Raw genomic sequence first — 15,145 nt, forward strand, 5'->3', positions numbered from 1 at the left:
AAAATGCAAATGAAACTGGTGGAAATTAATTTTGAAAAGGGGTAAAGTTAAAAAAGAAAGTAAATGTGCGGCCGTTACATTAACAATTAACTAGCGGTAATTAGATATTTGAGATTTGGGGGAAATTACGGTCGCCAGTCCTAAGGACAATTACTATAGTAACTGAAAAAGAAAGGTTATTACACATATCATTAGCACTAGAAGCGTGGCAACTGAAGGTTGACACGTGTAGTGTGGAAACTGAAAGTTTGTCAGAAGTAATAAATTTCGCTACACTCTGACTTAATTTAGCAAAATAATTAATAAAACCGGAAAATCGAAAGTTAATTTAGTAACTGAAGTTAATAGTGAGCTTTCTTTCTGAAGCACATCGAAATTCAGTAAAATACGGTTAGTCTTGGACTACCTCAACAATCATTTCAAAAGCTACTTGAATCTACGCAATTTAGAAATAAGAGATTTAACTTTGAACTAGAATTAAATGATTCTGAACAATTAACAATAGTAAAATTTAGTACGTACCAAGCTGAGCTGTAGTCACAGGTAAGCTAAAATATGCTAACAAAACTCGCACTCTTAATTTGTGCTTGTGTAATCTAAATATTGTAGCCAGCTACGAATACTTAAAGTGAACTTTGAAATTAAAGCAGTGAAATGGAATTATGCTGGCGTTTGAATTTCAACGACACTCGGGTTCATTTCGGAAAAGGAAGGGACCCTGCTTGGTAATGCAATTGGGACAATGAGCAACAAAGGTTCATGCTACGTTGCTGTAATTTTGTGATTTGAACAGTTTGAAAAGCTGAGGTCTGCCATACAGTTCTGAAACTTTACGTGCTTCCAGTCTTCCTTGTTGGTTGATTGAAGGTTTGAAGTCGTCGATCGAGGAGGTGGCGACAGTCACTCATTGTCGGCCGTCGCTGTTGCAGAAGCTGGATGTTGGCGCGCCTTCTTCTCGACACGGTCACCAGACGAAACGGGCTCTTGATGTGCGCCAGCTAATGCTTCCTGTCCGCGACACCATGTCAGAAACTATCATCGCGAGTCGAGCGCAATTACATGCTGCCAAACCCCGAAAGCGCGGCAACTCGCGGGAGCGTCACACAACAAACCTGCTCCACTCGCTACTCCAAGCAGACTCCTCCTGCCCGCGCTCCACGCGACAGAGTTAACACTATTCAAGATCCTAAACACTTTGGTTCTCCACACGACCTATCGATGTAGTCGTTCGATAGCATAGTTTTCCCTAGGCCAGACCCAGCGTATAAATACAAATAATATTCACAAAACAAACCAATTATAAATCGACATAAATGCATATATATACAAATAGTAAAACAATTACAATATACAAAGACACAGAAATGTTATATCTTCAGGTAACTAAATAAGGAAAGAAATGTTTAGTGCAATAGATGAAAATAGGAGGATATGCATTTCCGGCGTTACAAGCTTACCAACAGGACGCTATGGGAAAAACTCAAGTGAACGAGCTTAAAATGGCGATTTAAAAATAGCTCGATTTAAAAATGGCGACATGTCGATTGATGACAAACCTCGCTCTGGACGTCCATCAACTGCCCGAATCGACGAAAATGTTGAAAAAATTCGAGAGCTTGTGCTCACAGACAATTTTAAGAAATTTTAAGAAGATTGCGCAACAGTGTTCGTCAAAAAAGACCCGATTTGTAGCAGACAGGGGACTGGTTTTTCCATCACGACAATGCGCCTGCACACAGCCATCTCAGTTACAATTTTTGGCTAGAAATGGCACGGCTTGTCGCCCCACGCACCTTGCTCGCCTGACCTGGCTCCGCACGATTTTTTCTTATTTCCACGCATGGAAAAGGGCATGAGAGGACACCGATTTGTGAACATTGAAGAAGTCAAGGAAAAAACGAGAGAGGAGCTGTCAACATATCTACAAAATTTTTTTCGGACAGTGGTAGTTGTAATGGAGAATATTTTTGAAGGGGATAAGGGTGTTTCGTAAACAATTTGAAAATATGTAGCTTTTAAAACCTAATTCCGGTTTTTTTGCAGGTACCCCCTCGTATGAATGGAGATAAGACGGCTTTTTGGTGCATGCAGCATTTCAAAATTGTATCGCATATGTTGTCCGAAGTGCTTGTGTGGTTTTATCATTCTGTATGTACTTGATGTGAGTGAGTTTCCGTGTTCCGCAAACTGCTTCGTAAGCAGGAATACATACATACGAGATGGCGTAGCGATAACTTAATGCAAGGGTACGTAGGCATCATATGTCGATCTTTACACCTGCCGTCCACAAATAGGCTTTTGTCGAAATACAAAAATTGTGGGAAGTGAAAGACTTTCGCAGACTTTTTCACGATACGTGTTCAACACAGACGTTTTGAAGAGATCTTTATGGGCCGGGATCAACGATATCACAAATGATTTCATTAAGATTCTTTAATATGAGGGACATTTCATAAATAATGGTTCAAATGGCTCAGAGCTCTATGGGACTTAACATCTGAGGTCATCAGTCCCCTAGAACTTAGAACTACTTAAACCTAACTAACCTAAAGACATCACATACATACAAGCCCGAGGCAGGATTCGAACCTGCGGCAGTAGCAGTCATGCGGTTCCGGACTGAAGCGCCTAGAACCACTCGGCCACCATCGGCCAGCCATAAATAATGCACAGGTTGGTATTACTGTGGGGTTTTTGATGGAACAACAATGAAAATTACGTCATATGTAGGTGGAAGCATGAGGAAGAAGATCTTGTTTTTGTTCTTTCACTGTGCACTCTAAAAAAACTGTCGAAATTTGTAAATGGACCGAGCAGGGATCTCGTGCACTGTGACTGTTGAACACCAGAGATCGTACGTCAACATTCCAACTTTACGTGGCAAAAACCCAGGAGAAAGCCATAGTGCGTAAAGTGAAGATTGTGGTGAGTTTACAGTATATCTTAGTACAGTTCACGTTTGGTTAATCGTTTTCGTGATGGTCGTGTGAGCGTAGGCGATAATCCAAGATCTGGAAGGCCAAAAACGTCAACAGACGAACAAAGTGTGAAACTTGTGGCAGGTGCTCTTAAAGGACGTCGCAGTGCGACATGGGAGGAACTATCTCAAGCCGTGGGGATTCCCCCAACGTCATTATTCCGTATTCTGACAAATAATTTGAAAAAGAGAAAAATTTCTGAGAGATGGATCCCACACTGTTTGTCTGTTAAAGAGAAGCAGAAATACATGGGCGTTGAAACCTTGCTCAAACAACGATTCGACCGTGATGGTCAAGGATTTTTATGTCGAATTGTCGCTATTGAGGAAACGTTGATTAGAGACTTTGAACTAGAGTTGAAATCACAGGCCAATGAGTGGAGAGCTTTAGATTCTCCAGGTCCAAAAAAATTTCGACTTGCTCAATCAAAGGGCAAGCAAACGATGATTTTTGGCTATGATCACGAAGTATTCATCATGACAGAGTCCCACTGGGAACAACTGTCACATCGAGTTAAAAATTTCAAAAAGTAGCAGAAATACAGTACACCTACAGTATTCAGAATGCAGTATTTGTGGAGACTCAGGAATTTTTCTTGTCTTCATGTAGTAGTACAGGAATAAAATGCCAGCAAAAGGTAAATGGCGTTAATAAGTGAAGAAAGAAATAACAACAATGTAAATTGTTCAATAATGTCGAACACGGTGTTGGATAACGAGTGATTTAAAATATTGAGCAAGTTTGAAAATTACTGTAACTGCTGTATAGTCTGAAGAAACAACTTCGTTCCATTTACTGTATTACAAAAACTAATCAACAGTAGCAAAATGAAAAGACAGCATTCTATACATAAATTATACGAAGGCCTACACTTTCTCCTAAGTTTCTCTTTAAAATATTAAAATATTGTATGGCTGTGATGCACGGTACCTAACACATTGAAAATATCCAACACGCATAATCACAAAACGTCGATAACGAATACACTATTGTTCCACTTCTGTACTTTGAAAAATAACACATATTGAGATTTAATTTTGTAGTTTTACACAATAACAGCACAAACAGCGTTGTTTGCTTTTTTAACCAGTTGCTTGAACTTCAAAATACATTATAATAACGTATACCACAGTGTCCTGTCGTACTTGAGGTTCTCAGTTATCTTTGTTTCCTTTTTCAGCTTAATATGCGAGTACGCATTTTGCATTTGACGATGCAATCGCTTTAACGCCTCCTTATTGTCATTTGTGTAAAATTCTATTCTGAAAATAAGAAATTTTAGCAAAGGCTGCATGCTCGTTAATCACGTGTTGGCTTTGGATGTCAGCTACAGTTTCTTCTTCACTCGTTGAGGCGACACGCTAAGGCGGTTGTCCCCATGGGAGAAGTCCTGTATTTCACAAGTTCACAGAGATGGACAAAGTTCTTGCACTAATTCCGCCAGAGGGATGTTATCCTCATCTTCATCATCAGCACAATCAGCTGTTGCTGAAAGAGTGTCGTCCTCACCGCGGGATGGTGAGGAAAGAATCCTGCATGTTTAGAACAATTGGCAGTTGTATTTTGAGTGACAATTTTCAAACGGTTCCGATATCATTAAAATTGCTTCAAGAACGTTAAATACTGTTTCTTTACTTTCTATTATTATAACTCCCTGGTCCATAGGTTGTAGAACTGAAGTGACGTTCGGAGGAAGTACGAAACGAATTTACCGAACGTTTCACCAGCATGGAAGCAGAATGACAGGACAGACGTCTTTAAATTTAACCAGATTTTTTAAAATATTAGCATAAACATAACTGCATTACGATTGTCGTAAAAGTAACAAATAATTTATAAAATGCGTATCTGAACCATCAGCTGTTTTTCTTCCGAGCATCTAGCGGTTTCCGTGTTGGACCATCTTCACGGATGAAGGGTTCAAATGGTTTAAGCCACCATACTGAATTAGTCATTATTTAAAACGTCCAGTGTATGCCATGAATGTAAATATATGACACAGGACTTTAAAAGCAAACATACGAATACTAAATGTATACAGAGCACTGCACATTTTAAGTAATGACTAACGCAATATAGTGGCTTAAACCATTTTAGCCCTTCATCCGTGAAGATGGTCCAAGACCGAAACCGGTAGATGTTTGAGTGTAAAAGAAAAACAGCTGATGGTTCAAATAAGCATTTTATACATTACTTAACGGCTGTTGACAGTGACCTTCCAAAAATATTATAATAAATATTGTTTGCAAAACTGGAAGCATAAAAGGCCACCTCTTGGTGATATACACTCCTGGAAATGGAAAAAAGAACACATTGACACCGGTGTGTCAGACCCACCATACTTGCTCCGGACACTGCGAGAGGGCTGTACAAGCAATGATCACACGCACGGCACAGCGGACACACCAGGAACCGCGGTGTTGGCCGTCGAATGGCGCTAGCTGCGCAGCATTTGTGCACCGCCGCCGTCAGTGTCAGCCAGTTTGCCGTGGCATACGGAGCTCCATCGCAGTCTTTAACACTGGTAGTATGCCGCGACAGCGTGGACGTGAACCGTATGTGCAGTTGACGGACTTTGAGCGAGGGCGTATAGTGGGCATGCGGGAGGCCGGGTGGACGTACCGCCGAATTGCTCAACACGTGGGGCGTGAGGTCTCCACAGTACATCGATGTTGTCGCCAGTGGTCGGCGGAAGGTGCACGTGCCCGTCGACCTGGGACCGGACCGCAGCGACGCACGGATGCACGCCAAGACCGTAGGATCCTACGCAGTGCCGTAGGGGACCGCACCGCCACTTCCCACCAAATTAGGGACACTGTTGCTCCTGGGGTATCGGCGAGGACCATTCGCAACCGTCTCCATGAAGCTGGGCTACGGTCCCGCACACCGTTAGGCCGTCTTCCGCTCACGCCCCAACATCGTGCAGCCCGCCTCCAGTGGTGTCGCGACAGGCGTGAATGGAGGGACGAATGGAGACGTGTCGTCTTCAGCGATGAGAGTCGCTTCTGCCTTGGTGCCAATGATGGTCGTATGCGTGTTTGGCGCCGTGCAGGTGAGCGCCACAATCAGGACTGCATACGACCGAGGCACACAGGGCCAACACCCGGCATCATGGTGTGGGGAGCGAGCTCCTACACTGGCCGTACACCACTGGTGATCGTCGAGGGGACACTGAATAGTGCACGGTACATCCAAACCGTCATCGAACCCATCGTTCTACCATTCCTAGACCGGCAAGGGAACTTGCTGTTCCAACAGGACAATGCACGTCCGCATGTATCCCGTGCCACCCAACGTGCTCTAGAAGGTGTACGTCAACTACCCTGGCCAGCAAGATCTCCGGATCTGTCCCCCATTGAGCATGTTTGGGACTGGATGAAGCGTCGTCTCACGCGGTCTGCACGTCCAGCACGAACGCTGGTCCAACTGAGGCGCCAGGTGGAAATGGCATGGCAAGCCGTTCCACAGGACTACATCCAGCATCTCTACGATCGTCTCGATGGGAGAATAGCAGCCTGCATTGCTGCAAAAGGTGGATATACACTGTACTAGTGCCGACATTGTGTTTGCTCTGTTGCCTGTGTCTATGTGCCTGTGGTTCTGTCAGTGTGATCATGTGATGTATCTGACCCCAGGAATGTGTCAATAAAGTTTCCCTTTCCTGGGACAATGAATTCACGGTGTTCTTATTTCAATTTCCAGGAGTGTATCTCATCGCATTTTTGAGTCGTACTTTCGAATATTTGATTGTACAATACGTAAGATACGTTCGAAAGTAACCTGCGACATTCTCAGAACGTTTTAACATTAGCGAAAGTCATCTGATTTTATTTCGTTCAACAGCGTTTCTTGATAATTTAATCTGCGCCTCTACATCCATTTCTTTACCCAACCATTTCTTCACCCAACCATTTCCTTTTTTTTCTTTACTTTGTTTTTCGTAACGGTTTTGTTTAATAATAATAGTTCAACAACGGTGTTGGCTGCTCTGTTTTTAACCACGACATTTCATGCTTCCACTTGCCAATCTAATGACGTAATTCTAGTACCAACACATAACAGAACTTGGAAGTTAACTTGCCGAAGCGACTTGGAGAAGCAAACTTGCACAAGCTTTTCTTCAAATGTAAACACCTCAACAAGCCCTTGCAGAAATTACTTGCTGGTGGAGACACGCTTTTAGAGGCCTCACGAATGCCTCCGCTCCGCCAGCGTAGCTGAATCAACGGCCGACGATTCAGCGCCCCACCGACGTGTGTTATGCGTCCCTTGTGCGTCCCGCGGAGCTAATAGGATGCGACGGCTTCTGGAACATTCAGATAAAACACGCTTGTCGATGTCGGTTCACACAGGACGGCACGTCACGTCAAAACATTCCACAATGTGTTTCAAATGGCGGCATTCGTCACCAGCATTCACGCGGAACGGCACAGCACAAAACGTCAACGTAATAGATTCTACGAAAAACAGTTTTGGCTTCAGTAGACAGCGGCTTTGCGTGTTAATATCCAAACTTCGCCTTTTCTCGCCGCGCTTAGTTGAATGTTGCTACACTGTTTCTATGACGTTTGTGAACAAATTCTTGTGCAACTTTAATAATTTTTTTACTAGGACAGTTGCAAAGTCTAAGAGAAAGAAGAAGGTTCTGCTGTTAGGTAGTTCTCATGGTAGAGGTGTAGGCCAGCAGTTGCAGGAAGTTTTGGGGAGTGAGTACCAGGTCACCAGCATTGTGAAGCCTAATGCAGGATTGGCTCAGGTGACTTTTAACATAGGGGGGTTATGTAGGGATTTTACTAAAGAGGATCAGGTAGTGATTGTGGGTGGGGCTGGTAATAGTATTGATAGGGATGGGGAGTATGACATAGATGGTGACCTGGAAAAGATAGCCACTCAGACTGGCAACATGAATGTGCATTTCGTGGGACTGTTTCAGCGTCACGATCGGCCTCATCTTAATACAGCCGTCAGGCGTAATAACATGAGACTTGGGGGTGCGCTGATGACAGAAGGCATGAGTCACATTTCAGTGGTGTCGGTGGAGTCTATCAGTAGGACGGGTTTCACTAGACATGGCCTGCACCTCAACAGGTATGGGAAGGGGAGGTTGGCAAAACTTGTAGGTGACAGCATAGGTGGGGGTGGTGGGATCACGCATGGGAAAATTCCGGTAGTTGTGGGTGTTAGAGCTGTACCTTTTTTAGATTGAAGTCAGCTGATAGGTATTCCTGCTTAAGGGAAGTCTCTCTAACAAAGAAGCCACTTTCTACAAAGCTTGGGTATCCGATTAATGAGGGAATTAGTATATTTCATCAAAATATACAAGGTATTAGAGATAAAGTTAGTGAACTGCTTATAGATGTTGACTCTGAAATTATTGGTATATCTGAACACTTCTTAAATAAGGAGATAATTCAGAGGCTTCCTTTACCAGGATACAGATTGGCTGGCAGCTTTTCTAGGAGCTCTTTGCGGTGTGGGGGAGTTGCCATGTATGTGAAAAACGGTATCCCATTTGAGTCAATTGATGTTTCAAAGTACTGCACTGAAAAGGTGTTTGAATGTTGTGCAGGTGTGGTTAAATTTAGTGGAGCTAAACTTCTTACTGTTGTTATTTATAGATCCCCAGACTCCGATTTCACAACATTTTTGCTAAAGCTAGAGGAGGTTCTTGGTTCACTTTATAGGAAATACAAAAAGTTAGTTATATGTGGTGACTTCAATATTAATTGTATAAGTGATTGTGCAAGGAAAAGGATGCTGGTAGACCTCCTTAATTCATATAATCTTATGCAATCCGTATTCTTTCCAACGAGAGTGCAAGGGAACAGTAGAACAACCATAGACAATATTTTGTTCATTCCTAACCACCCCTCCTGTGCGGGCGGGGTCAACTTTCTTTTTTAAAATCGGAACCCACCATTTCGAATGCATATTCAGATTCTTTGCCAAAAAATACATACGGTTTACACAAACCGTTGTTTTCCATTCGCGGTAGATGGTGCTGTTATCGACAAATATCAAGTGGGGCTGTTTCTGCACTTAAGAACTGAAGCATTTGATTCCACATTTCATTTACGATGTAAATGTAAACCTTTGTGTTCTAACAGTTGATACCGATTTTAAAACTTTGCCTAAGTTCTGGAGATGTGATTGTTTAGTGCAAATAATATGGCAAGACATTGACATTTCTGGCGAATAACCTACTTGTTTGGTAACATAGGTTTCTGTTCCATATGAGGTTACTGTGGTGAGTCCCTAAGCAATCTTGTTTCATTTCGGTGGCCGCCCTCTAACCTGACATCAGGATGACTGATTTCGGTGTGTTTCCACCCAACCGCTATAACTCTCGCACTGACTGCTAAGCGGCTACCGGCGCAGTACAGATCACAACCATTGTACTAGGGTAAAATGTCCAGGGCACCTGCAGTGAATATTCAGCAAAATCGAGCACCACAATGGTAAGAGTTAGGGGGACTCAGCAATATCAAGCATCCAGATGGAAACAGAAAAGCCGGCCAGTGTGACCGAGCGGTTCTAGCCGCTACAATCTAGAATCGCGCCACCGCTACGGTCGCAGGTTCGAATCCTGCCTCGGGCATGGATGTGTGTGATATCCTTAGGTTAGTTAGGTTTAAGTAGTTCTAAGTTCTAGGGGACTGATGACCTCAGCAGTTAAGTCCCATAGTGCTCAGAGCCATTTGAATCATTTTTTTGATACAGAAAACTATTACATCCACTTCGTGCTTGCTGCATGACGCTAACCGTAGTCTCTAACCAGACATTGAAGTGGCTACCCATATTGTACTCTACAATCAAGTTTGCAACTCTGAAGTAAATTTAGAACATCAATATCAACCGTTAGAATATAAAATTTTACATTTACATAATAAATCAAATGTACACTAAAATGCGTTAGTTCTTAATTGCAAAAACAGGCGCTTTTGATATTTGTCAATTACAGTACTCTACTGCAAATGGAGAACAGTGGTTTGAGTAAACAGTATCTATTTTTTTTGGCGTAGACTCCGAATATGCAATAAAAATATGGAGTTCCCATTCGAAATTACATAGGGGACGTCCCCTCCCCCACGCAGGGTAGGAGATGGCAAATTGCAGCAGACAGATTTCCCCTTCACTAATGTCAACTTTTTACCTATAAATTTTTTCATACGATGTGTCGTTTTAGAGATTTTTAGTTGTCTCATGTAAAAACAAACAACCTATATATGTAAGGTGAATGAGTTTTAAATTTTAGAGGGATGTAAACTGTAATGTCAGAGGAAAGCCAATTATTTTCGAAATTGCTATAATTGCAAACACGGTGTGCATATTCCCAGATCACAGGGGACGGGTGAAATATGGCAACAACGCAGACTGCACCCGATTAATGATATGGACCTGTAATTTAGCGGATAACTCCTACTGCCTTTCTTTAATGTATGTGTTACCTGTGCAACTTTCCAGTCTTTGGGTACGGACCTTTAGTCGAGCGAGCGATTTTATATGATTGTTAAGTATGGAGCTATTGCATCCGCATACTCTGAAAGGAACCTAATTGGTATTCAGTCTGGGCTGCACTTGATTTTATAGTGTTTTAACGTGTTTCACCACTCCGAGGATATCTGCTTCTACTTTACTCGTTTTGGCAGCTGTTCTTGATTCGAATATTTACTTCGCCTCCTCTGGTAAAGAGATTAGGGAAGGCTTTGTTTAGTAACTCTGCTATCGCGCAGAGAAGACATGGATAGCGTCTTGCCGCTAGTATAATTTAAATACGACGAGACTCTCTTTGGATTTTCTACATCTACATCTACGTACATACTCCCCAATCCACCATAGGTGCGTGGCGGCGGGTACCTCGTACCACAACTAGCATCTTCTCTCCCTGTTCCACTCCCAAACAGAACGAGGGAAAAATGACTGCCTATATGCCTCTGTACGAGCCCTAATCTCTCTTATCTTTGTGGTCTTTCCGCGAAATATAAGTTGGCGGCAGTAAAATTGTACTGCAGTCAGCCTCAAATGCTGGTTCTCTAAATTTCCTCAGTAGCGATTCACGAAAAGAACGCCTCCTTTCCTCCATAGACTCCCACTCGAGTTCCTGAAGCATTTCCGTAACACTCGCGTGATGATCAAACCTACCTGTAACAAATCTACCAGCCCGTCTCTGAATTGCTTCTATGTCCTCCCTCAATCCGACCTGCGGGACAAAGTTTCGTTGTGGAAACTATTATAAGCATCTCGCATTTAAATCCGCGGTAAATTTCGAGTTTCTGTAAAAGGCCCGAATTTTTCATTTCAGTCTCTTGGATGCGCTAGGGGACACTTTTTCCGAACGAGTCATATTTTCAGACGAACCGACGTTTCATCTATCGGATGAAGTAAACCGCCACAATGTAAGAATTTGGGGCCACAAAATCCTGACGTCGTTGTCGAACATGAACTGAATGTGTATTAATGTCGTACCTGGATGCTGCAAACTTGGTGAAGATTGCGATTATTTCATGTCTATGCATGACGGCAGCCTGCCTCACTTTCACCTTGAGGTCCGGCGTCATTTTGACAACACCATCCCACAACGTTGGTATGGAAGAGGTGGACAAGATCTTTTTCATTGTTTTTGGCCTACCAGATTGACAGACCACACACCTTGCGATTTTTTTTCTGTGGAGTTACATAAAAGCCAGAGTCTTTGTGCCATCTGTGACACATAATCTTCAAGATCTGAAAAATGGAATTGATGAAGGTTTGTATTCGTGTGTGTAATGAAATGGACTACCGTTTTGATGTTTCTCGAGCAACGCATGGTTCTCACGTTGAGTGTAGTATATTGCCTGTGCGAAAATAAAACTTTGAACTTTCCTCTACACAGTGACATGCGCAATGTTTCACAGTTTTTCTGTAGTAAACAACTGACATTTGTTATTTCATTTTGTCTCCCCGTGTACTGTATATTAAGCTGACATTACATTACACCGTTTTCTCTGTACTGTGAGATTACGAAATCGCCTTTACACTGATGCAACAACTACGCCTTCGACAGTGGAGATGTTTAATGGAAAAGCGCTGTGCGCGGGATTAATAAATATGCTGCTGCCGCCTTTAATAGCGTTCTTATGAACTGAAGATGTCATAATGATGAGGATCGTAATACTCGGCACTTTTGGCACGAATTTATTTAATGTTGCACCACGCTTGCGTCGCTGGCACAGGTTCCTGCTTCTCTAGAAAATACGATACCTCAGAGCGAGTCGTTAAAAGGCGATTTGACTGCGGCGAGGTCCGCATTCTGTTCGCCGCTCACTGCTCGCCATTCATCGTGACTAGCAGTAAATAGGCGTGAGGCGCAGCCGCCGAATCCGGAAAGTGCACCGTGGCACGCCCCCGGCCGCAGAAAACAGTCGTCTGCAGTCTGCTGCAGCGACGTCATCACTGACGTAAGTAACTTTGGCCTCTCGGGAATCTTCGGCGCACACGCAACCTGTGAGCTTTTGTAGCGGTTTTCTCAGGGTACGACAAAGTAGCGGCCTCTTCGCAAATATGTCGCTGATCCTTTAAGCATTTAGTCATAAGGCGCGGTGCCTTATCAAAGATGGCGAACGTTTGCCGGAAGTAAATATGCGAAACTAGATTTTCTCCCGGGGGTACAAAATGTTCAGACAAGTTGCTCGGATGCATCCGGGTGGCGTCTTCGACAACCACCGATATTTTGTCAGGTTATTTTCAGGTGCGGGAATGCAACTGGCTGATGTCTTCACGGTTTCCTAAGAGATCAGCAGGCTGTATCTGCGTGAAGTTGTCTGAACAGAAACAAAGTTAACTTCGGGCGTTCTCCGAAGAATCGTAATTGTTTCCCTCTTACTTACAGTGGACTCGCACTTAACCAGAAATTATATTCGAGTTCATTGTAAAGATCTGTTCAGAATACTAAGGATCTTGACCACACCATATGAGTATAATTACCAGTTAGTTGTACACATGAATAATAACATTAATAATTACTGCGCAGACAGCTCTCTCCATGACCATAGGTCAAGATCCAGACTCAGCGGGTACGAGAATATTTTCCCACAGAAGATGTTCACCATTCGGCGTCCTCCCACGAGCACTTACACCAGTGTCATCTTTCGCTACTAGTTGTGATACGCACATTATAAAGATCTCATCTTAGCGCCCCAAGCGGCCGCTACTAAATTCTGATACGTCCTGTATGGAAAACTTGCAGTTGTGGCGCCCAAAGCGGCCGCTTCTGTCATTGGGCCTTTAACTGGCCCCAGCTACACTGAATTTACGTTTACCAAGAAAGAATAAACATAAAACTCAAAGCAGCGTTTTCTGCCAAGGAATAAAACTGTACTGTGAGATAAAAGAGATTAGGCGTACTAGAAAAAACTTATTTAAAAAGGCAGTTACAAAATATCTGCTAAGTAATACATTCTATACTGTTAAGGATACTTAGATGACACAGAGTAGGAATTTGGTAATAAATATAACACAGATTAATGATAAAAACATTAGTAAAACCTCTATCATTTCACATAGCACTTTCACACCATCTTTCTTTTTTTTCTCCTGTCTGGAAAAACTGACTCCGAAAGGCATGCAGTTTATAGTACTAACATCGTATCATCTTTCAGCGTAACATCTCACTCATTGTAGAGGGATGCTGACTTTTTCTGGCTGGGAAGTTGCAGTATATAAAATGGTAGTGACATCAGCTCTGCTACGAAACAATTTTTGTATACTGTGTGTAGCGTATGCAGTGATTGGGAGAGTGAAATGAGTGAATAGTGTAGCATTAGCTTTTTACAGCCACCTGAACCTATTCTTCGGTGTGTCTCAGCATTTCACGCCATACGACTTCAATAACAAAGTAAATAACATTTTGATCCTACAGCTATTATCAATCAAGACACAACAGAATTAATGACATTAACAGCTAGTGGGCATCGTTTTGAAACAATGGAGAAAGTTGAAAATTTGTGCCGGACCAGATTTCGAACCCAGATCTATATATTGACGCGCTGATCACTGATACATCCCTTATTTTTGTTTTTTTATTTTTTTCCATTTGATCTCATTTTGTTTGTAACTGTGCGTTACATTTGTTGGGGGCGGACGTCCTGTGACACCCTTTGAAATTTATTTTTCAATTCCCAGCGGGGTCAGGGATTTTCTCTGCCTCGTGATGACTGGGTGTTGTGTGATGTCCTTAGGTTACTTAGGTTTAAGTAGTTCTAAGTTCTAGGGGACTGATGACCATAGATGTTAAGTCCCATAGTGCTCAGAGCCATTTGAACCATTTTTGAAATTCATTTTTGATCCATTAACTCACTTTTTTTTTATTACAGAAAGCAGCTAACCCTCTGACCGAACACGCCTGAGCTACCGTGCTGGCGTCCATCCGGTCATAGTGGTCATCGCAACTGCGAGGAGTACCCTAGCACGCTTCCGGTCAGAACCAAATTCTGAAACTATCCACACACTACAGATTTAGTGCCCCTTGCCCTTTACCCTCATTACTTGCAGCATTTCGCCGATGCACGTAACAATTCGAGTGTGGTGTGCATTTGCACTGTCCGCATGGTGCTATGGTCAGCACATCTGTCTAGTAAACAGGAACCTGGGTTCGAATCCTTATCTGGCACAAATTTTCAACTTTCAACATTGATTTAAATGAATGCCCACTAGCAGCTAATCTCGTTAATCCCGTTGTGTATTAAATAAGTTACTTTCAAAACAGTAACTTACATTAGGAATAAACCGAATGAAGTAGCATTGTTTTAAGGGGGGTAGGACGTCAAACGGGCCGACTTGGTGCAGGAGAGGCACCACTGAACATTTTAATTTCCACTGTCTATACTTTTACAAATAAATTCATAAAAGTTTGTCAGCACCACCAGGAAGGATTCAGAATTCACACTCATAGCAGTGGAAGCTCTAAAACATAACGAAGTAATTTTTTGTACGTGTGAAATTTCATCATTTTTTTCACTTACTAATGGCAACATTTGTTGCTATAGGTACACTGTTCTTCATAACTAAGAGAGATTCCTCGATGAATTTTGCACAGCATACAAACCATACTTAAAGGTGTATGAAACTCTAGAATTTCCGAAATCTATTAAAAACTGTGGTATAAATTGAGGTAATTAACTATAAAATTT

Source organism: Schistocerca serialis, chromosome 1 (assembly GCF_023864345.2).
Source record: "Schistocerca serialis cubense isolate TAMUIC-IGC-003099 chromosome 1, iqSchSeri2.2, whole genome shotgun sequence".
Taxonomy (NCBI): Eukaryota; Metazoa; Arthropoda; class Insecta; order Orthoptera; family Acrididae; genus Schistocerca; species Schistocerca serialis.